Source organism: Apium graveolens, chromosome 7 (genome assembly GCF_009905375.1).
Source record: "Apium graveolens cultivar Ventura chromosome 7, ASM990537v1, whole genome shotgun sequence".
NCBI classification, from domain to species: domain Eukaryota; kingdom Viridiplantae; phylum Streptophyta; class Magnoliopsida; order Apiales; family Apiaceae; genus Apium; species Apium graveolens.
Genome location: NC_133653.1, coordinates 179294018 through 179318802, shown reverse-complemented (window position 1 = coordinate 179318802; position 24785 = coordinate 179294018).

Genomic DNA, 24785 nt, shown 5'->3' with positions numbered 1-24785 from the left:
GATTAAAAGGACTTAAGTATGATTAAAGTTAAGCTTAGGCATAAGTATGAATGATTAAATTGAATTGGTTGGGGTTGTTATGATGTGATAAGGATGGATGTTGGTTGTATGTTGGATTTGAGGTTGATTTGGGATGGTTTTGGATGGTTTAAAATATTGGAAATCGCGTAAATATAGCCGTCGTAACGTCCGATTTTCTTTAGACTGTTTTTGTGCATAACATTAGGACCCGAGAACCCCCTGCTAGATTATGACCATTGCCATGTCTAGATAGCTCATGTTACGAGCTTCGTTTTGATATGTAGTTCGTTCGATTCCGATGCACGGTTTAGGAGAAACGACCGTTTCAAGTAACGGCGTTTCGCGAACGAAACTTTTCCCCTCGCCTTACTTTGAAACATAGGTTAAAGACCAATAAGGGTTAATTAATGTATGAAACAATTATGGTAAGTGTGTTAGGCAGTTGGTAAGACACTCGCGAAGGAATTGCTTTAAAACTCGTAAAGGTTAAATTATTAAAAATGGTGGAGCCGAGTGTAACTGAGTGACTTAAGCGAATCAGTGAGCGCAAAACAAGCGTTAGAGTCTAAGTTAGTTAAAGTATAGATTTACAAGTGATTTTGGTTTAATTCCAACTTACTTGTTGTTTATAGGTTACCGGACTCGTCCCGAGCCTTTTATCACCCCAAGTCGCTCAGGCAAGTTTTCTACCCGTTATACTGTTGTTGTGATGTATATATGTATATGCATTATCTTGCGATAGATGCATGTTGGTTAATTAGCAAATGTTGCGATATATTGAAGCATGCTGATATGGTATATATATGCATGCCTGTTTCGTATCCTTGCCATCTATATCTGTTGATTCAGTTGATAATACCTATGCTAGAGAATAGCAATAATTTGCATATACCCTTAGTATAGGGACCCAAAGATGAAAACATTTTCTAAAACCGGGAGTCGAGGATCCCGAGTAGATTTTGTATATATATATATTTATATATATATGGTTATAGTTTTCAAAACTATTAATCGAATAAGGTTTATTCGATAACTTTATATTATTTATTGAATATTATCTTGAATATTCATTCGAGGACTTATGACTTCTTTATATTATTTATTGAATATTATCTTGAATATTCATTCGAGGACTTATGACTCCTTTATTTTATTTAATGAATATTATTTATAATATTCATTCGAGGTATTATGACTCCGCTTATTACTGAAATATATTCTTCATTTTATTAAAGAATAAGGTGTTAATAATCAAACTTATTTTCGATTATTCAAATAAAGATAATACTTTCATATAAATGTATCTTTGGTTATTTAATACTCGTTTCAAGTATAAGTTTTAATACTTCTACTTCAATTATTTTTATAAAGATTATTCTTTATGGGAATATTATTTAAATAATAATATTCAGATATTTTCTAATATAATGGGGACTGATTTACTTCATTAAATCAGCTTTACTCCAAACACTCTTTAAAGTGTTTTCGAGTCTTCAAAATGATTTTTAAAAGTTAGAGCGGATCCCAAAACTCATTTTTATATTTAAGATCTTCCTTTTTAAAGGGATTTAAATACTCGCTGAAAACCTGGGGAATCCGGCTCTGTGGTGTATTTTATATTCGCAACATGGTTGCTGTTTTGAGAAAACAATTTGATTACTTGCCCAATGTTCGGGAAGTAAGTCCATCTGATTGAGTCGGCATAAGCGACAGGCCGGGGTACGGTCTACGAAAGTGTAAGTGGCTGGGTGGCAGTCCATCAACGCGTGAGTGGCCGGGTAACGGTCTAGCGCGAGGTCCTAATGCGGCCAGGGTGATGACCGGTGAGGAATTCATCCATCTACAGTAGAAAAGGTTACTTATTGGTATCTTTGCCTGATCAGCAAGATATCTGGTTTATGCCAAAATTCTTTTCCTTTCCAAAATTCATTGGATGTTTCAAACTCTGTTCATACTTTACATAACAGAGGTTCCAGGAAATGTTTAAGAGATATATATGTGGATATATATATATCGGGACTAAATAAAGTATCTCGTAACTTTATTTCATTCAATAATATTTCAAATATTGAATCTATTCAAGTCTTAACTTGTGGTCTCATCTATGGGATGTTTGTTTTTTTTTAAAAAAGCTTATAATACTTTGAACGGTGGTAGTTCAAGTAGCTTTATAAATGATATAAGTGTAGTGAAGTATTGGTAACTTCATTCCTTGTTTTTACTTATATCTAGTAAGTAATTATCTTACACATGATAAAGATTCTAGTAAGTATCCATTTAGATACTTATATTATTGTTATCACTATGTATTATCTTGCGAGCTGTAAGGCTCACTCTTGCTTTATTTCTTCATCACACAACAACAGTTAGGAGAGATGGCCAGACTCCAGCAGACCCAGCGCAAGCGCGTGGGAAGCGCCCCGCATCTTCCCGATGATGTTGTAGCTGCTATAGCTGCAGAGGTAGATCTATTGTAGTTCAGACCATCTACTTTTGAGAATCAAATTTTGTATAATTATAACTTGTGGCAGATAATGGCAATTAACTGTAAATTTATCAAGTAATCATTTTGGGTTGTAATAACTTTTAAATGATGGATTCAAAGACTTGTACTTATTTCAATTTCATCTCTGAGACTATAACGGGTTGTGGTGTGTGTTAGTGTGGGGTCACAGCATAAGGTTATTGTTATTAATTAAGTGAAGTGATATTGTGGAAAGAAAGACCGTGACGACCCGGATCCCCGACCCCGGATCTGGGGGTGTCACAGAAATGGTATCAGAGCTAAGCGTTATAAACCTCAGAGATGATGCGTCGATATAATAACAAACTCACAAAGATAATAAGAACTCTTGCCAAGTTCATGGTTGGACTACTTAAAGTAGTGCTGACAGTTAAAACCCTTACGGGAACCCTTATAAGTATCATGATAGTAACTTAGCTCGTTTAATGTGTAGGCGCCTGAGATAGAGGACCCTGAGATGTTCGAGCGTGAGCATGATGAGGCATTGCTAGATGTTGAGGATCAGGAGGAGCCTGAGATGGAGGAGGATGAGGAGGACCCCTCAGAGGAGTCAGAGACGGAGGTCATTGCTATTTCAGATGAGGAGGACCCCTCAGAGGAGTCAGAGACAGAGGTTATTGCTATTCCAGATGAGGAGGACCTGGATGAGGTCCCAGTAGCTGAGGAGCGTGTTGGACCTATGGTAGTGTATGCTGGTACCCCATTACCCATACTTCCGGTGGTCAGAGCCCCTACCCCTCCACCACTATCTTGGATTCCTGATGATGACAGCTCAGAGACCCATACTTCCGAGCCTAGGCAGACCGATGAGGCACCCTCAGCGGCTCCGGATTCACCACCTCTTGACCCTGCCCACATGCAGTCTTCGTTAGCACATGGATATGTTCAGGATGTTCTGAGGACCCGAGTGGCTGTTGCCGAGGGCCGACTAGATGAGGCCAGGAGGGAGTTGGATACAGAGAGGGCGGGTAGGCATACCCGAGCTTATGAGACTAGGGCTGCTATACCCCAATCCTTGAGGAGGGAGCTTACGGGGATAGAGCTCACGTCCCGAGCGAGACTCAGATCTCTCCAGGGGGATAGGCATGGTAGGATCTCCAGGTGGCAGGCCGACTATATCTTCCATCGTGCGATGGAAAGGGTATGGGAGCTGACCCGCTCCGGTGTGTGATTCAGGATTGATGATGGAATAGTCTAGTTGTCTAGTTAGCCGAGGCCTTAGTAAGAGCCAATTTTCCGGGATAGTTGACTTGTATATAGCATCCCTTTTTCTGACTAGACAGGTAGACTCTTGTGTATCACTTTTGGGACAGATGACTGTAGCACTGTTGTACTTCTGACCAGATCAAACTATGTATTTCTCGCATTATGTATATATTTGTTTCCTTTCGGTTCAGTTCCATAGTGACGGGATCACTGTTTTTATCATTATTATTACTGCACTTCGTATTAGAACTTTCTTAAAATAATAGAATTGCGATATACGTTCTCCCCATTATAAGAGCTGTTCAAGGCACAATGTTGTATATGATTGTGACCTAACGTTGAATTTTCCCAATAATTTTTTTTATTATTATCAGAATCATGCCGCCAAGAAAGATTGGAACTAGGGCGAACCCTGGATCTAAGGACCAGGGAAGCCATAATCAGGACAATAGAAACCAAGAACACAGTGAAGAGGAAGATGAGGATTATGTGGAACAGGATGACTCCCTGTATGAAGAGGAAGAGGAAACATATGATGTTGAGGGATTTGAGATAGAGGATGAAGAAGGAGAAACCGAGGTTGAGCAACCAGTACCAAACCCAGGCATGGATCCCATGGGCCAGTTCATGCAACTCCTAAGGCAGAATTTAGAACGTCAACCCAACCCATCCTCTCAAGGAAATAACAATACTGTGGCAAACTCTTTCAGGGCTTTTAAGTCCCTTAAGCCCCCTGAGTTCCACGGATCAGCCGACCCAGTTGAGGCAAGGGCATGGTTAAAGGAAATGGAGAAATCTTTTGAGATTTTGAGTACCGAGGAGGCACAGAAGACTATATTTGCTACCTACCTTCTGAAAGGAGAAGCTAACTACTGGTGGGAGGGCAAGAAAAATATGGAGACAGACGCTATTATAACCTGGGAGAGATTTAGTCAGTTGTTTCTGGGGAAGTATTTCCCGAGGTTTATGGAAAACCAGATGGAGCTCAAGTTCTTGGAGCTAAAGCAGAATAACTTGTCTGTAGCAGAGTACGAAGCAAAATTTACTGAGTTATCAAGGTTTGTGCCGGAGTTTGTGAGCACCGAGGAAAAGAAAGCTAGGAGGTTTCAGCAGGGACTGAAACCGTGGATTCAGAATAGGGTGGCAATCCTTGAGCTTACGGACTATGCCACTCTGGTACAAAAGGCAACGATTGTAGAAGTTGGAAGTGAACAGATGCAGAAGGAAAGAGAGAAGAAAGGAATAAAGAGGAAAAGTATGAGCATGGGTGGAGGTTCCGCAGGAAGGAGCTTCCCAACTAGATTTAATCGAGGAGCAGTGTCCCTACCGGGAAAGAACACTGGGTTTAAGCGGCCAATGAGTGTGAGTGTGAGCCAGGGCGGCCAGAAGTCAAGAATGTCCTATTCCAACCAGTCTCGACCCCCATTACCAGCCTGTAACATATGTGGAAGGAATCACACTGGGGAGTGTAAAGAAAAGCCAGTAACCTGTTTTAAGTGCGGTCGGGAAGGCCACTACTCAAATAAATGCCCTTCGTCAGCCCCTGCCGTCGTTCCAACCACCAAAATCATCTGTGTGGACGCCCGGGTCATTGGAAGAGGGAATGCCCAATGAACAAACCAGCAGCTTCGGGAGCAAGCAGGGCTGCTTCTAATAAGCCACCTACTGCGAGGACTTTCAACATGACAGTCCAGGATGCTATGAAAGATTCAGATGTGATAGCAGGTATCCTTTCTCTAAATTCAGTCAGTGCAAATGTTTTATTCGATTCGGGAGCAACTAAATCTTTTATATCGAAGGACCTTGCGCGTAAGTTAAGACTTAAGGCTGAACCCTTGATAGAACCCTTACAAGTAGAAATAGCCAATCATGAAATTATTCCTGTTAACCAGATTCACCCCGCCTGTGAGATAGGAATAGGGGAGCAATCTTTCAGTGTTGATCTGATTCCTTTTAAATTAGGGGAGTTTGATGTGATTTTGGGAATGGACTGGCTATCTAGCAACGATGCTCAGATAGACTGTAAAGGGAAGAAAGTTAAGTTAAATATCCCCGGGAAGAAAGAAGTTATATTTAGAGGAAAGAGGCAGGCGCAGAAATTTTTGACCATGGCCCAGGCCAAAAGGATGCTACGAAAAGGAAGTGAGGCTTACCTAGCCTATGTGGTGGACACGCAGAAGGAGGTGCCCAACTTACAAGATATTCCAGTAGTCAACGAATTTGAAGATGTATTCCCACAAGACCTTCCGGGATTACCACCCGATAGAGTGATTGAATTTGCTATTGAGTTGGCCCCAGGGACGGCGCCAGTTTCAAAAGCACCTTACCGGTTAGCCCCGTTAGAAATGAAGGAATTAGCTATCCAATTGCAGGAACTCTTGGATAAGGGTATGATAAGACCCAGTGTGTCTCCATGGGGAGCACCGGTTTTATTTGTTAAGAAGAAAGATGGGAGCATGAGGCTGTGCATAGACTATCGAGAGTTGAACAAGCTAACCATAAAGAACAGGTACCCATTACCTAGAATAGACGATCTGTTCGACCAGCTAAAGGATGCTGTTTATTTTTCCAAGATCGACCTGAGAACTGGATATCACCAACTAAAGATTAAACCCGAAGATGTTTCCAAGACAGCGTTCCGTACCAGGTATGGGCATTATGAGTTCTTGGTAATGTCCTTTGGATTAACCAACGCCCCAGCGGCTTTTATGGATTTAATGAATAGAGTATTTAAGAAGTACTTAGACAAGTGTGTGATAGTTTTTATCGATGATATTTTGATCTACTCAAGGACTGAGGCAGAACATGCAGAGCATTTGAGGATAGCTCTAGGAATACTCAGAGAGGAGCAGTTATATGCCAAATTCTTGAAGTGTGAATTCTGGCGGAATAAAGTACAGTTTTTAGGACATGTGATCAATAAAGAAGGAGTATTGGTCGACCCCTCCAAGATAGAGGCGGTCTCAAATTGGGAAAGGCCAACCACACCCACAGAGGTAAGGAGTTTCATAGGATTGGTCGGCTACTATCGTAGATTTGTTCAGGACTTTGCGAAGATCGCAGCCCCTTTGACACGACTTACTCGTAAGACAGAGAAGTTTGAATGGACGGAGAAATGCGAGAACAGTTTTTAGGAATTAAAGAAAAGGTTGATAACGGCTCCGGTATTGGCATTGCCGGACGGAAAAGGAGATTTTGTGATATATAGTGACGCGTCGCACAAAGGATTAGGATGTGTGCTTATGCAGCACGGTAAAGTTATTGCGTATGCGTCGAGACAACTGAAGGAATACGAGGTTAGATATCCTACTCATGACCTTGAGCTCGCGGCAATAGTATTTGCTTTAAAAATTTGGAGGCACTACTTGTATGGAGAGAAGTGCGAGATTTTCACAGACCATAAGAGCCTCAAGTACATATTTACGCAGAAAGAGCTCAACATGCGCCAGAGGAGATGGTTAGAACTAATCAAGGACTATGATTGTGAGATTCTCTATCATCCAGGGAAAGCCAATGTGGTGGATGATGCCCTTAGTAGAAAGGAAAGACTCAGAATGATAACGACTTCGGAAGAGTTGATAAGGGATTTTGAGAGAATGGAAATAGAAGTAAAGGTAACCGGAACCGGAACTGAAAAGCTTTTTGAGATCTCAATGCAGCCAGAGTATTGGAAAAGATCAGATTGTGCCAGGAGAAAATAATGAATGAAGGCAGAGAGTCAATGACTGGAGAGGAGATCCATACCGAGAAAGATGATAAAGGGATAATGAGGTACTCCTACCGAATTTGGGTTCCGAATGTTCAAGAACTTAAAGATGAGATTTTGGATGAAAGCCATAGTTCAAGGTATTCCATCACCCGGGAAGTACCAAGATGTATAGGGATTTGAAGGAATATTACTGGTGGCCCACATGAAGAGGGACGTAGCAGAATGGGTAAACAAGTGTTTGACTTGCCAAAGAGTAAAGGCAGAGCACCAGAGACCCAGTGGACTTTTGCGACCCCTGGAGATTCCCGAATGGAAATGGGAACAGATAGCGATGGATTTGTTGTAGGCTTGCCAAGGACGAAAGCCAAGAAGACAATGAATAGTGTTTTCAAGTTTTTAACTTGAACTTTTTCTTGCTTTTCTTGAGATCCAAGCATTCTTAAGACTTCTCAAAGCTTCTTAAGGCTTCCTAGCTCCACCCACCACTTCAAGGAAGGTATACCATCTCCAAACCCTAGATTCCTATATATTATAAGATGATTTTGATTAGTGGGTTGATATTGTAGTTTGTTGTTATGATTTAGAGTTGGGATTTGGATTGGTAGTGAAATGGAATGGTAATTGTTGTGGTTTGATTTAAAGGAACTTAAGTATGATTAAAGTTAAGTTTAAGCATAAGTATGAATGATTAAATTGAATTGGTTGGGGTTGTTATGATGTGATAAGGATGGATGTTTTTTGTGTGTTGGATTTGAGGTTGGTTTGTGGTTGGTTTTGTATGGTTTAAAATTGGGAAATCGCGTAAACATAGCCGTCGTAACGTCCGATTTTCTTTGGACTATTTTTGTTCATAACATTAGGACCCGAGAACCCCCTGCTAGATTATGACCACTGCCATGTTTAGATAGCTCATGTTACGAGCTTCGTTTTGATATTAGTTCGTTCGATTCCGATGCACGGTTTAGAGAAACGACCGTTTCAAGTAACGGCGTTTCGCGAACGAAACTTTTCCCCTCGCCTTACTTTGAAACATAGGTTAAAGACCAAAAAGGGTTAATTAATGCATGAAACATTTATGGTAAGTGTGTTAGGCAGTTGGTAAGACATTCGCGAAGGAATCGCCTTAAAACTCGTAAAGGTTTAAATTATTAAAAATGGTGGAGCCGAGGGTACTCGAGTGACTTAAGAGAATCAGTAAGCGCAAACGAGCGTTAGAGTCTGAGTTGGTTAGAGTATAGATTACAAGTGACTTTGTTTAATTCCAACTTACTTGTTGTTTATAGGTTACCAGACTCGTCCCGAGCCATTCGTAACCCCCAGTCGCTCAGGCAAGTTTTCTACCCGATATACTGTTGTTGTGATGTAAATATATGTATATGCATTATCTTGTGATAGTGCATGATTGTTATTAGCAAATTTTGCGATATATTGGAGCATGCTGATATGGTATATATGCATGTCGTTTCGTAATCTGGTTATCTATCTGTTGATTTCAATGCTTATAGTTGCATAATACCTATGCTAGAAATAAGCAAGTAGTTGCGTATACCCTTAGTTATAGGGGATAAAAGGTGAACATATTCTAAACCGGGAGGCGATGTTCCCGAGTATATTATATATATATATATTTATATATATATGGATATAGTTTTTAAAACTATGGATCGAATAAGGTTTATTCGATACCTTTATTTACTTAATTGATATTAATTTGAGTATTCATTCGAGGGCTTATGACTCAGTTTATTTTATTATTTGAATATATTTGAATATTCATTCGAGGGCTTATGACTCAGTTTATATTATTATTGAATATTACTTGGATATTCATTTGAGGATGTATGACTCCTTTATTTTATGAATATTATTTATAGTATTCATTCGAGGTATTATGACTCCGCTTATTACTTAATAATATTCTTTATTGTATTAAAGAATAAGGTGTCGATAATCAAACTTACTTTTGATTATTCAAATAAAGATATTACTTTCGTATAAGTATATCTTTGATTATTTGCTATTCATTTCAAGTATAAGTTTTAATACTTCTACTTCAATTATTTTATAAAGATTATTCTTTATGGAATATATTAAATAATAATATTCAGACATTTTCTAAATATTCTGGGGACTGATTTACTTCATTAAATCAGCTTCACTCCAAACATTCTTAAAAATGTTTTGCGAGTCTTCAAAATGATTTTTTTTAAAAGTTAGAGCGGATCCCAAAACTCATTTTTTTAAGATCCTCCTTTCGAAGGGGATTTAAATACTCGCTCAAACCTGAGGGATCCGGCTCTGTGGTGTGTTTTATATTCGCAACAAGGTTTGCTGTTTGATAAATGACTTACCCAACACTCGGGAAGTAAAATTCTTGGAACAAGTTAATCCATTAACAGGCATCGCCTGGGAAATATCGGTGAGTTCTCCTTTCCAACTAGATACGACTTCTTGGTGGAGCCGTATCAACAGTTTCTACTTGGGGAAAGGGGGAACGAGCTTTACGTTTCAGAGTCATGGATTTCATCTGAACTAGGAGTGGCGTAAGTGGCCGAGTAGCGCCGGCCCAGCCTTATTATATTGGCCCAAATGGCCTGGAAGTTCCACTAAGGCGGTCCATTCCTTAGGAGTTCAGTGTTCGGTTGACAAGTAAATCCGACAGGTTCTCCTCTACATGTAGAAAATGGTGGGGTTGTACTACTACGACTGATCATCGTAAATGGTCTTCCTGGCGCGGCAAACTCCCGTAATGAGTTCATCATCCAATTGGATAATTTCTGCAACACTACCCAGAGCACTTCGATAGAAAGGCTACGGTTGGGCGATTGTTGAGTGTTGGCAGGGTCAAGTTTTCAAAATGATGTTTACATCAAATGAAGTATCTCGTAACTTCATTTTATTTTGATAATATTTTAAAAGATTTAATCTATTCAAATCTTGCCTTATAGTCTCATCTATGTGATGAACTTTTGAAACTAATTATAACTTGAACGGTGGTAGTTCAAGTAGTATTTGGGAAAGATATAAGTATTTTGGGGTATCTTGTAACTTCATCTTTTAAACTTATATCTAATTAATAATTGTCTTATGAATGACAAAGATTTTCAGAAAAAACGTTGAGACAAGGTTAGATATATGAGATCACCTTGCAACGATATTTTTATACAGTTATACACTGGGACTTTGTGTATATTATGCATGGAAGAGGACTTCCAATATTTTGAAAAGTATATATGCATATATATATATATACTGAATATTTTGCGACTTCATCGCATTAAGTTATCAACTTGGTTCATTTCTTTGACCAAGATTTTCATGAGTACTATGAGAAGGCTCATATATTGTTAATCATTATACATGTTATTTTGGTGGGCTTGCTGCTCACCCTTGCTTTCTTCTTTCATCACACAACATCAGATAGACAAGATGAACAGGACCAAACTCCAATTCGCGAGCGGATAGGAAGCGTTCCGCAGCTTCCTATAGGCATTGAAGTCACTGTAGCTGAGGTAGGGAACTACCAATAGACTAGGCTTCAAACTTTTGATGTACCAGATTTATGTATATCTATGAATTGTAATAATGGCAAAGAAATGTAATTTATTCAAAATCCTTTTGAGGTGTAATGGCTTATAATTATGGAATAAAACAACTTGTGTTATTTTTTGAGTATTCATCTCTGAGACTATAACGTGTGGTGTGTGTGTTTATTGTGGGGTCACAGTACAGAGTAGTTGAGTAATTATTAAGATTGGGTGTTATTAAGGGAAATGGAACTCGTGACAACCTAGATCCCCGACCCCGGATCTGGGGGTGTTACAGAAGTGGTATCAGAGCTAAGCGTTATAAACCTCAGAGATGATAGGACGTTAAGATAATAAGTTCACTAAGATAATAAGAACTCTTGCCAAGTTCATAGTCGGACTACCTAATGTAGTACTGACAGTTAAAACCCTTATGGGAACCCTTATAAATGTAGCGATAGAGGCGTAGTTCGTTATCGTATATGGTAGCGAGAAACCGAACCCTGAGGTTGATGAGCAACAACGCGATGATGTATTATTACTTATTGGAGATCAGATTATGGATCCGATAGAGCGTCCTAATGCAGGACCGGATGATGTTGATATTGAGGATGTAACGGTTGAGGATGTTGTCCTAAAAGGGATTGTTGCTGAGGAGGATTCCGTGAAGGATCCTGACAAGAATGAATAAAGGACCACTGAGGAATTGATGACCATGGTTAGGGCAACTCCCAGAGGTAGGATTGGCCGGCTACTATCGTAGATTGGTACAAGACTTTGTGAAGATCACAGCCCCTTTGACACGGCTTACTCATAAGAATGAGAAGTTCGAATAGACAGAGAAATGCGAGAACAGCTGTTAAGAACTGAAGCAAAGGTTGGTGACGGCCCCTATGTTGGCGTTGCCGGATGGAAAAGGAGATTTTGTGAATTGTAGTGACGCTTCGCACAAGGGCTTAGGGTGCGTGCTTATGCAGCACGGTAAGGTAATCGCGTACATGTCAAGACAATTAAGGTAATATGAAATTCGATATCCCCGCCCATGAGCTTAGGCTCGTGGCAATAGTTTTACCCTAAAGATTGGAGGCACTACTTGTATGGAGAGAAGTGCGAGAATTACCTTAGCCATAAGTGCTCTAGTACATTTTCACGTAGAAAGAGCTCAACATATGCCAGAGGAGGCAGTTAGAGCTAATCAAGAATAATGATTGGGAGATTCTTTATCATTCGGGGAAAGCCAATGTGGTGGCTGATGCCCTTAGTAAAAAGGAGAGACTCAAGATGATAATGTCTTTGGGAGAGTTTATAAGAGATTTTGGAAATAGTAGTGAAGGTAACCGGAGCCGGTACCGAAAAGCTGTTTGAGATTGCAATAGAGACCGAATTATTGGAAAAGAGCATACGGTGCCAGAGAAAGGTGATGAATGAAGGCAGAGAGCCAACAAATAAATATGAGATTAATACCGAGAAAGATGATAAGGGAATAATGAGGTATTCCTATAGAATTTGGATTCCAAATGTTCAAGAGCTTAAAGATGAGATCTTAGATGAAAGTCATAGTTCAAGGAATAAGATTAAGGGCAAACCCTGAATGTGATAGTCAGGGAGGACGCCATCAAGATAGAAGGAACCCATAACATAATGAAGTGGAAAATGAGGATTTTAACGTATAAGATAACCCAAGTATGGGGAGTAGGAAGAAATATTTAGACTGAGAAAACAAATGTCGAGCGAGATAAGGAGACCCGAGACGGTACTCCTATACGGAAATTCATGGACCTGTCTAGACAGAACTTAGACTATTATCCCCAACCACCACCTTGAGGAAACAATGTGGTGTGAAATTCTTTCAGGACCTCTAAGTCGCTAAGCTCTTAGAGTTCCAAGGAACAAGCTGGCCCAATCGAGGCAAGAGCCTGGCTAAAGGAAATATAGGAATCATTTGAGATTCTAAATGATTGACGAATCTCAACAGGACTGTTTTGTCACTTACCCTCCTAAGAGAGAGACCACCCGCTGGTGAAAGACCAAGAAAGGCACGGAGCCAGAGGTTAGAATAAACTGATTTATGTTCAGTCAATTGTTTTCGGGAAAGTAATTCCCAAAGATAAGGAGATAGTGTAAAAGCTTTGGAGCTAGAACAAAGGCAGACGAGTATGATAAATTATGAATCTAAGTTGTAAAAGTTGTCAAGATTCGTTCTGAGGACACGAATCCAGAATGACGGGATGTTTGAAATCAATGCTTATATTGTGATTGGTTTGTGAAATAATGATAAGAGAAAGGAAAATAAAAAGAAACTGAAGTGGAAAGGAATATAAAGGCAATAGAGTTTGAGGAATGATAAGGGATTTGGGTATGAGGAAACCCTAAAGACTCATAGCAATAGAAATAGAAAAGTATGTAATCGTCAGGATGATGATCCACCATGAGTTAAAATTGATGGTTGAAGGCATAAGAGATACATATATTGTACCCCCTTTAAGTTGGGAGGATTCAAGGAAACCTTGAGATAGTTCGAAGGATAAATATTGAGACACGGATAGACTGAGGAGACAAGAAAGTAAGAAATCAGGAAAAATTGGATGAAGGAAGTGACCTTCAATAATGTGAAATGTAAGACCGGTGGCTCGATACCCAGAAAGGGAGACGCCAGGTATGAGAGATATCCCAACATTGAGGTGACTGTTGAGAAACAACAAAAGTAAATAAGGAATTATTAAGAAGAAGTTCACGTTGAACACGACCAATATCTTCTAGAACATCCTTGTTATCGTTACCAAATTAGGCAAGACAAGCGGATAACCGTTGTTATCTTTTGGAGGCCATATGGATTGACCTCAATATGAATAAGGATGCTATTATAAAGTTAGGTATAGACTATCGAGGTGGGAATGATGAATATGATAATCTATCAGGGATATATGACTTTATTTATCCATGGAAGGATGCTTGTACCTTTTTAAAGGTGGAATTAAGGATAGAACATCGGTAACTTAAAACGAATCCTAGGGGAATGCATAAAGGTTGGCATTTCACCCTTAATAGGGATAGTATGAGTTTTGACAGTATGATTGGGAAAGGGTTAAGGTAACAACAACCTTTAAGAATCAGTGGAGAAATTTTTTCAGAAGAATATAGACAATGGTTCTAGTATTAGTAAATGGTATTGTGATATGCCCTGTATCTAGGGAATACAGGAGGAACGATTGAAGGATAACCTTAGAGGTTTTACAAGGAGAAAGGTAATATTCAAAATTCTCAAGAATAAAAATGTTGATAAAGGAAATATGACGTAATTATAATGATGCCAAGGGGGGTACGTGTTAAACCACGAGAAAGTATGGATCGAACCAGTAAAGGTCGAAATTATTCAGGGCAATTAGGACTTAAGATAAAAAGATGTTCTAAGTATGATTGAGAGTCAGACAGTGATTAACCTCTAAAGACTGAGGCAATAACTTATGGAAAAATGGTGATATTTTTTTTTTACTCATCAGATTTTAAGGAAAACATCTTCACTCAAGCAGTGATCGGAAATAAGGTAGAAAATTTATTTGGAGGTGGTTAAAAAGACATTGACTGTAAGGAAATTTTACTATCAGGAAAGGCCAAAGAGGTGGCCGACACTTTAAAGGTAAGTGGATAATTATAGGCGCGTGTGCCAAAAGAAAACAGTGATGATGGTTAAAAATGTGAAGGTTGAATTATGGTTTGGAAGATTGACATTCCTTCTGATGACTGTGCAATACCCAACCGTAATAGTAATTGGTAAAGGTTTAATTCGTGTAATCGCCATGAACGGGCTATCTATCTTAGGAGGTCCTATCTTGGGATAAGCCAGGACCATGTTTCCAAAAGGACTAGACGAACCTTTGAGTTAAGTCTCCTATTAAAGGCATATGATTAAGAATGGTATTAACCTGCTATCGTTGCTTTGATTGAAACTCTTCTGCAATTTTATCTGCTTCATGTCATGAAAGTACGTCAGAGTTTGGAGTGTTCTTCATGAATTGTGATTGGTGGTTATGTTAACTCCTTAGGAGAATTAGATATGATATGTATGGACTCCGTATGGTTAGCTATTAAGACTTCATGAAAAACGAATGACGACAGTAGGTCAGTGGTGGACCATAATAATGCAGCAATGATTCTGCGAGTAATGAGCTGATTACAACCGTGAGAGTTGTATTGGAATGGATGTTGAGATTGAGTACCACTAATCGGGTCGTGGTAGTGTATAAGTTATCAATGATAGACTAATTAAGTAGAGTATCTACCTATTGAATATTTATTCCCTCTTATGAAAAGAGAGTCGTATTACTATATGAGGAAGGTTGCGGTGCAAGCATAGAATTCTATTAACGATGATGTCTAGAATGAGATCCCAGATTCGATTTTTGATATCAAGGGAGTTTCAAAGGTGATTATGTATAAGCTCGAGGAAGAGTGTGGGTCCATAGAATGATGGACGGGATAGCGAAAATATTTAGGCATGGGAAATATGAGGCTATAATGCTTGATGCTGATATAAATACGTATATGTTTTGTTCTCCTATGACAAACCTCTATAGTTCAGAGGTAGGTTCCAAACCAGATATTTTGTGGCAGTATATTTTTTTTTCATATATACAATTCTCTTCAGTTCGTTCTTTTCTCTTCTTTTCATTTCATGTAAGCTGAGAAGAACAACCCTTCCAGAAGGGGAGGTATTGCCGAATGACTATCTATCTGTGTGATAGAAGCCGAGTAGGATACCAGCTATTGTTTAATTGCTTGTCAAGTACTAAAGGCTGGCCACCTTCTGTACTAACTATGCGATATAACAAGTGTTCATGATCATAGTGATCTCTCAATAAATTCTTTTACTTCTATATGAAGGATTAAGCTTTCGAAGATAGAAACAGCTGAAAAAGGAGTAGTAAAGTTATGGTGGTATTCGGAATGGAAACACATTCGTGATACTAAGGTTGACGTGGTTATTAAAAGGTTATAGAACGCTAGTGAGAAAAAGTGTAACCGGTATAATATTAGGAACGGAAGGTAGTAGCGATTACGAACTGGAAAAGAATGGGTATTGAGACGCCAAAGCTATAGTGCTAGAAGCTGTGATAAAATTCCATGCAATAGACTTGAAAGAATTTGGAATGATCACTTAATGCGGATTGAGTTATCTTACGACAATAGATCATATGTCATTATCAAGATGTCGCCTTATGAGATCCTTGAGGGAAGACAATGTCGATCTCCCTTATGTTAGGATGGAGTTGTAGAGCGCAAGATGCTCGGACCCGCAGTAGTCCAAAGGACCAAGGATATGATAGATCGAATCAGAGGACGGCTGGTAGTAGCCCAAGATGGACATGATAAGTATGTTGATTTGACACGAAAGGATAAAGAGTATGAAATAGGGGACCTAGTAATGTTATAGGTATCCCTTGGAAAGGATTGATGAGGTTCGGAAAGAAAGGAAAGCTAAGTCTACAATTTGTTGGACCCTTGGATATATTAAGACGTTTGGGAAGTTAGCATATGAGCTAGCCCTAACCCCGAACATGTAGCAGGTCGTAACGTGTTTCACGTATCAATGTTAAGGAAGTATAATTCGGATGCCAGATAAATAAGGGCATATGAGCGCATAGATATGCAACCCCACGTAACCTATATGGAGCAACCAGGAAGGGTTATAGAGTGAAAAGGAACAAGTGCTTAGGAGAAGGATTATCAAACTAGGCAGAGTTTGGTGGTAGAACCACAATGTGGGAAAATTGACTTGAGAGTTAGAAAGTGCAATACTAAGAAAGTATCCCTATTTATTTCTATCTGATTCCGGGACGGAATCCTATTAAGGAGGGGAGACTGTAATAACCCCAATTTTTGGAAATTTTTGAAACCCTTATGAATAGTGTTTTTGCTGAATGAGAAAACTATTCATGCCACGCTATGTAGGGGTTCTATTATTGATCTTATGGGATATTATTAGTACTCTATGAAGTATATAAGTGTATGTAAAGATCGTCAGAATCCGATTCCGAACACTTTGGTTTTTCCCGGAAATCCACAAGATACGGAGAGAATTAAGTATAAGGTAACAGGATAAAAAGGATTTAAATAAAAGGATTATAGGAGAGGATCATAAAAGGAATATAATATATTGAGAAAGGTTAAGGGAACCTAAGTAATAAGATCCCGGGTATGATCCGTCAAACGATAAACGAAAACGAAAGTTAAGCGAACCGTATAACAGATCAGCGGTCATTAGGCAAACGATTAGGAAGTTAATCAAAGGGATTAGTGGGAATGATGTCATCCAACCAATAGAAAGAGGACAAGGAAGGGAGGATGACATCATGAGGATGACATAGGCATGACAAGAAAGGAAGGAGATGTGGTGACTTTTTAACCACACAAATCCAAGGGCAAGAAGGTAATTGACTAAAGCAAGCACAAAAACCAATCAACCAAGCCAAGTAAAATCATTTTCATCAAAAATCAAAAGCAACCAAGGCTTTGTTCTTCATTGCTCACGGCTTTTCACTATTCAAAAGGCAAGAGAAATTCAAAATCCAAGATCCAAGCTTCCTAAATTGGTAAGATAATTCCCTAATCATCTTCATGCTTAGTTAGGACTATATCATGAGTTTAAGCCATTAATTCCTTCTCAATCTTCTTCATTTAATCAAAGAAGAAGACAATGAATAGTGTTTTCAAGTTTTTAACTTGAACTTTTTCTTGTTTTTCTTGAAGATCCAAGCATTCTTAAGACTTCTCAAAGCTTCTTAAGGCTTCCTAGCTCCACCCACCACTTCAAGGAAGGTATACCATCTCCAAACCCTAGATTCCTATATATTATAAGATGATTTTGATTAGTGGGTTGATATTGTAGTTTGTTGTTATGATTTAGAGTTTGGGATTTGGATTGGTAGTGAAATGGAATGGTAATTGTTGTGGTTTTGATTTAAAGGAACTTAAGTATGATTAAAGTTAAGTTTAAGAATAAGTATGAATGATTAAATTGAATTGGTTGGGGTTGTTATGATGTGATAAGGATGGATGTTTGTTGTGTGTTGGATTTGAGGTTGGTTTGTGGTTGGTTTTGTATGGTTTAAAATTGGGAAATCGCGTAAACATAGCCGTCGTAACGTCCGATTTTCTTTGGACTGTTTTTGTGCATAACATTAGGACCCGAGAACCCCCTGCTAGATTATGACCACTGCCATGTTTAGATAGCTCATGTTACGAGCTTCGTTTTGATATGTAGTTCGTTCGATTCCGATGCACGGTTTAGGAGAAACGACCGTTTCAAGTAACGGCGTTTCGCGAACGAAACTTTTCCCCTCGCCTTACTTTGAAACATAGGTTAAAGACCAAAAAGGGTTAATTAATGCATGAAACATTTATGGTAAGTGTGTTAGGCAGTTGGTAAGACACTCGCGAAGGAATCGCCTTAAAACTCGTAAAGGTTAAATTATTAAAAATGATGGAGCCGAGGGTACTCGAGTGACTTAAGAGAATCAGTAAGCGCAAAACGAGCGTTAGAGTCTGAGTTGGTTAGAGTATAGATTTACAAGTGACTTTGGTTTAATTCCAACTTACTTGTTGTTTATAGGTTACCAGACTCATCCCGAGCCATTCGTAACCCCCAGTCGCTCAGGCAAGTTTTCTACCCGATATACTGTTGTTGTGATGTAAATATATGTATATGCATTATCTTGTGATAGTGCATGATTGTTATTAGCAAATTTTGCGATATATTGGAGCATGCTGATATGGTATATATGCATGTCTGTTTCGTAATCTGGTTATCTATCTGTTGATTTCAATGCTTATAGTTGTATAATACCTATGCTAGAAATAAGCAAGTAGTTGCGTATACCCTTAGTATAGGGGATAAAAGGTGAACATATTTCTAAACCGGGAGTCGATGTTCCCGAGTATATTATATATATATATTTATATATATATGGATATAGTTTTTAAAACTATGGATCGAATAAGGTTTATTCGATACCTTTATTTTACTTAATTGAATATTAATTTGAGTATTCATTCGAGGGCTTATGACTCAGTTTATTTTATTATTTGAATATTATTTGAATATTCATTCGAGGGCTTATGACTCAGTTTATATTATTATTGAATATTACTTGGATATTCATTTGAGGATGTATGACTCCTTTATTTTATGAATATTATTTATAGTATTCATTCGAGGTATTATGACTCCGCTTATTACTTAATAATATTCTTTATTGTATTAAAGAATAAGGTGTCGATAATCAAACTTACTTTTGATTATTCAAATAAAGATATTACTTTCGTATAAGTATATCTTTGATTATTTGCTATTCATTTCAAGTATAAGTTTTAATACTTCTACTTCAATTATTTTATAAAGATTATTCTTTATGGGAATATTATTTAAATAATAATATTCAGACATTTTCTAAATATTCTGGGGACTGATTTACTTCATTAAATCAGCTTCACTCCAAACATTCTTAAAAATGTTTTGCGAGTCTTCAAAATGATTTTTTTTAAAAGTTAGAGCGGATCCCAAAACTCATTTTTTTTAAGATCCTCCTTTCGAAGGGGATTTAAATACTCGCTCAAAACCTGAGGGATCCGGCTCTGTGGTGTGTTTTATATTCGCAACAAGGTTGCTGTTTTGATAAATGACTTACCCAACACTCGGGAAGTAAAATTCTTGGAACAAGTTAATCCATTAACAGGCATCGCCTGGGAAATATCGGTGAGTTCTCCTTTCCAACTAGATACGACTTCTTGGTGGAGCCGTATCAACAAGTTTCTACTTGGGGAAAGGGGGAACGAGCTTTACGTTTCAGAGTCATGGATTTCATCTGAACTAGGAGTGGCGTAAGTGGCCGAGTAGCGCCGGCCCAGCCTTATTATATTGGCCCAAATGGCCTGGAAGTTCCGCTAAGGCGGTCCATTCCTTAGGAGTTCAGTGTTCGGTTGACAAGTAAATCCGACAGGTTCTCCTCTACATGTAGAAAATGGTGGGGTTGTACTACTACGACTGATCATCGTAAATGGTCTTCCTGGCGCGGCAAACTCCCGTAATGAGTTCATCATCCAATTGGATAATTTCTGCAACACTACCCAGAGCACTTCGATAGAAAGGCTACGGTTGGGCGATTGTTGAGTGTTGGCAGGGTCAAGTTTTCAAAATGATGTTTACATCAAATGAAGTATCTCGTAACTTCATTTTATTTTGATAATATTTTAAAGATTTAATCTATTCAAATCTTGCCTTATAGTCTCATCTATGTGATGAACTTTTGAAACTAATTATAACTTGAACGGTGGTAGTTCAAGTAGTATTTGGGAAAGATATAAGTATTTTGGGGTATCTTGTAACTTCATCTTTTAAACTTATATCTAATTAATAATTGTCTTATGAATGACAAAGATTTTCAGAAAAACGTTGAGACAAGGTTAGATATATGAGATCACCTTGCAACGATATTTTTATACAGTTATACACTGGGACTTTGTGTATATTATGCATGGAAGAGGACTTCCAATATTTTGAAAAGTATATATATGCATATATATATATATACTGAATATTTTGCGACTTCATCGCATTAAGTTATCAACTTGGTTCATTTCTTTTGACCAAGATTTTCATGAGTACTATGAGAAGGCTCATATATTGTTAATCATTATACATGTTATTTTGGTGGGCTTGCTGCTCACCCTTGCTTTCTTCTTTCATCACACAACATCAGATAGACAAGATGAACAGGACCAAACTCCCGATTCGCGAGCGGATAGGAAGCGTTCCGCAGCTTCCTATAGGCATTGAAGTCACTGTAGCTGAGGTAGGGAACTACCAATAGACTAGGCTTCAACTTTTGATGTACCAGATTTATGTATATCTATGAATTGTAATAATGGCAAAGAAATGTAAATTTATTCAAAACCCTTTTGAGGTGTAATGGCTTATAATTGTGGAATAAAACGACTTGTGTTATTTTTTGAGTATTCATCTCTGAGACTATAACGTGTGGTGTGTGTGTTTATTGTGGGGTCACAGTACAGAGTAGTTGAGTAATTATTAAGATTGGGTGTTATTAAGGGAAATGGAACTCGTGACAACCTGGATCCCCGACCCCGGATCTGGGGGTGTTACACCCAGCGTCCATTGTCTCAGACCGAGACCCCAGGTTCAACTCCAGATTTTGGAGGAGCTTTCAGGAATGTGCGGGGACCAAGTTAAATATGAGTACCGCGTACCATCCCCAGACGGATGGACAGAGTGAAAGGACCATCCAGACACTAGAAGATATGTTGAGAGTCTGTGCAATAGACCTTAAAGGAAGTTGGGATGATCACTTGCCGTTGATCGAGTTTTCTTATAACAATAGCTTTCATGCTAGCATCGGAATGCCGCCTTATGAGGCCCTGTACGGAAGAAGGTGTCGATCTCCCTTATACTGGGATGAAGTAGGAGAGCGGAAGATGCTCGAACCCGAAGTGGTCCAAAGGACCAAAGATATAGTGGATCTTATCAGAGGGCGACTTGTAGAAGCCCAAGACAAACAGAAGAAATATGCAGACCTAGCCCGAAAGGACAAGGAATATGAAGTAGGGGACTTAGTACTGTTGAAAGTATCCCCTTGGAAGGGATTAATGAGGTTCGGAAAGAAAGGAAAACTAAGCCCAAGATACATTGGACCTTTTGAGATATTAAGACGGATTGGAAAGTTAGCTTACGAGCTAGCCCTACCCCCTAATTTGCAACAAGTTCATAATGTGTTCCATGTGTCAATGCTAAGGAGGTATCATCGGGATGCCAGACACATAGTGGAGTACGAGCAGGTGGATATGCAGCCAGATCTAACTTACGTGGAGAAGCCAGTAAGGATTATGGATAAGAAGGAGCAGGTGCTTCGGAACAAAGTGATCAAGCTAGTCAGAGTACTATGGCAGAATCATAACGTGGAAGAATCAACTTGGGAACTAGAGAGCACAATGCTAGAAAAGTACCCCCATTTGTTTTCTGTTTGATTCCGGGACGGAATCCTTTTAAGGAGGGGAGACTGTAATAACCCCAAAATTTTCAACTTTTTTGTAACCCTTGTGAATAGTGTTTTAGCTGAATGAGAAAACTTTTCACGCCACACTATGTAGGAGTTCTGTTATGGATATTCTGGGATATTATTAGTACTCTATGTAGTATATAAGTGTATGTAAAGATCGTCAGAATCCAATTCCGAACACTTTGGTTTTTCCCGGAAATCCACAAGATACGGAGAGAATTGAGTATAAGGTAACAGGATAAAAAGGATTTAAATTAAAGGATTATAATAGAGGATCATAAAAAGGAATATAATGTATTGAGAAAGGTTAAGGGAACCTAAGTAATAAGATCCCGGGTATGATCCTTCAAACGATAAACGAGAACAAAAGTTAAGCGAACCGTATAACAGATCAGCGGTCATTAGGCAAACGATTAGGAAGTTGATCAAAGGGATTAGTGGGAATGATGTCATCCAACCAATAGAAAGGGGACAAGGAGGGAAAGATGACATCACCACATGACACAAGCATGACATGGGAAGGAAGGAGGTGTGGTGGCTTTGTAACCACACAAATTCAAGGGCAAGAAGGTAATTGACTAAATAAAACACAAAAGCAAAGCAACCAAGCCAAGTAAATTCATTCTTCATCAAAAATCAAAAAGAACCAAGGCCTTGTTCATCCTTGCTCTCGGCTTTTCACTATTCATTAGGCAAGAAATTTCAAAAATTCAAGATCCAAGCTTCCTAAATTGGTGAGTAAATTCCCTAATCATCTTCATGCTTAGTTAGGGCTATATCATGAGCTTAAGCCATTAATTCCTTCTCAATCTTCTTCATTTAATCAAAGAAGAAGACTATGAATAGTGTTTTCAAGTTTTTAACTTGAAGTTTTTCTTGTTTTTCTTGAAGATCCAAGCATTCTTAAGACTTCTCAAAGCTTCTTAAGGCTTCCTAGCTCCTCCCACCACTTCAAGGAAGGTATACCATCTCCAAACCCTAGATTCCTATATATTATAAGATGATTTTGATTAGTAGGATGATATTGTAGCTTGTTGTTGTGATTAGAGTTTGTGATTTGAAATGGTAGTGAAATGGAATGGTAAATGTTGTGGTTTTGATTAAAAGAACTTAAGTATGATTAAAGTTAAGTTTAGGCATAAGTATGAATGATTAAATTGAATTGGTTGGGGTTGTTATGATGTGATAAGGATGGATGTTGGTTGTATGTTGGATTTGAGGTTGATTTGGGATGGTTTTGAATGGTTTAAAATATTGGAAATCGCGTAAATATAGCCGTCGTAACGTCCGATTTTCTTTGGACTGTTTTTGTGCATAGCATTAGGACCCGAGAACCCCCTGCTAGATTATGACCACTGCCATGTTTAGATAGCTCATGTTACGAGCTTCGCTTTGATATGTAGTTCGTTCGATTCCGATGCACGGTTTAGGAGAAACGACCGTTTCAAGTAACGGCGTTTCGCGAACGAAACTTTTCCCCTCGCCTTACTTTGAAACATAGGTTAAAGACCAAAAAGGGTTAATTAATGTATGAAACATTTATGGTAAGTGTGTTAGGCAGTTGGTAAGACACTCGCGAATGAATCGCTTTAAAACTCGTAAAGGTTAAATTATTAAAAATGGTGGAGCCGAGGGTACCCGAGTGACTTAAGCGAATCAGTGAGCGCAAAACAAGCGTTAGAGTCTAAGTTAGTTAAAGTATAGATTTACAAGTGATTTTGGTTTAATTCCAACTTACTTGTTGTTTATAGGTTACCAGACTCGTCCCGAGCCTTTTATCACCCCAAGTCGCTCAGGCAAGTTTTCTACCCGTTATACTGTTGTTGTGATGAATATGTGTATATGCATGATCTTGCGATAAATGCATATTGGTTATTAGCAAATTCTTGCGTTATATTGTAGCATGTGATATGGTATATATGCATGCCTATTTCATATTCTTGATTTATATATCTGTTGGTTCAAATGCTTATAGTTGCATAATACCTATGCTAGAGGATAGCGGTAACTTGCATATACCCTTAGTATAGGGACCCAAAGGTGAAAATATTTTCTAAAACCGGGAGTCGAGGATCCCGAGTAGATTTTGTATATATGGATATGGATATATATATATATTTATATATATATATGGTTATAGTTTTCCAAACTATTAATCGAATAAGGGTTATTCGATAACTTTATATTAATTATTGAATATTATTTTGAATATTATTCGAGGGCTTATGACTCCTTTATATTATTATTGAATATTACTTGGATATTCAATCGAGGATGTATGACTCCTTTATTTTTTGAATATTATTTATAATATTTATTCGAGGTATTATGACTCCGCTTATTACTAAAATATATTCTTTATTTTATTAAAGAATAAGGTGTCAATAATCAAACTTATTTTCGATTATTCAAATAAAGATAATACTTTCATATAAGTGTATCTTTGGTTATTTAATACTCATTTCAAGTATAAGTTTTAATACTTCTACTTCAATTATTTTCATAAAGATAATTCTTTATGAGAATATTATTTAAATAATAATATTCAGATATTTTCTAATATATCGGGACTGATTTATTTTGTTAAATCAGCATCACTCCAAACATTCTTAAAAATGTTTTGCGAGTCTTCAAAATGATTTTTAAAAGTTAGAGCGGATCCCAAAACTCATTTTTATATTTAAGATCCTCCTTTCGAAGGGGATTTAAATACTCGCTCAAAACCTGAG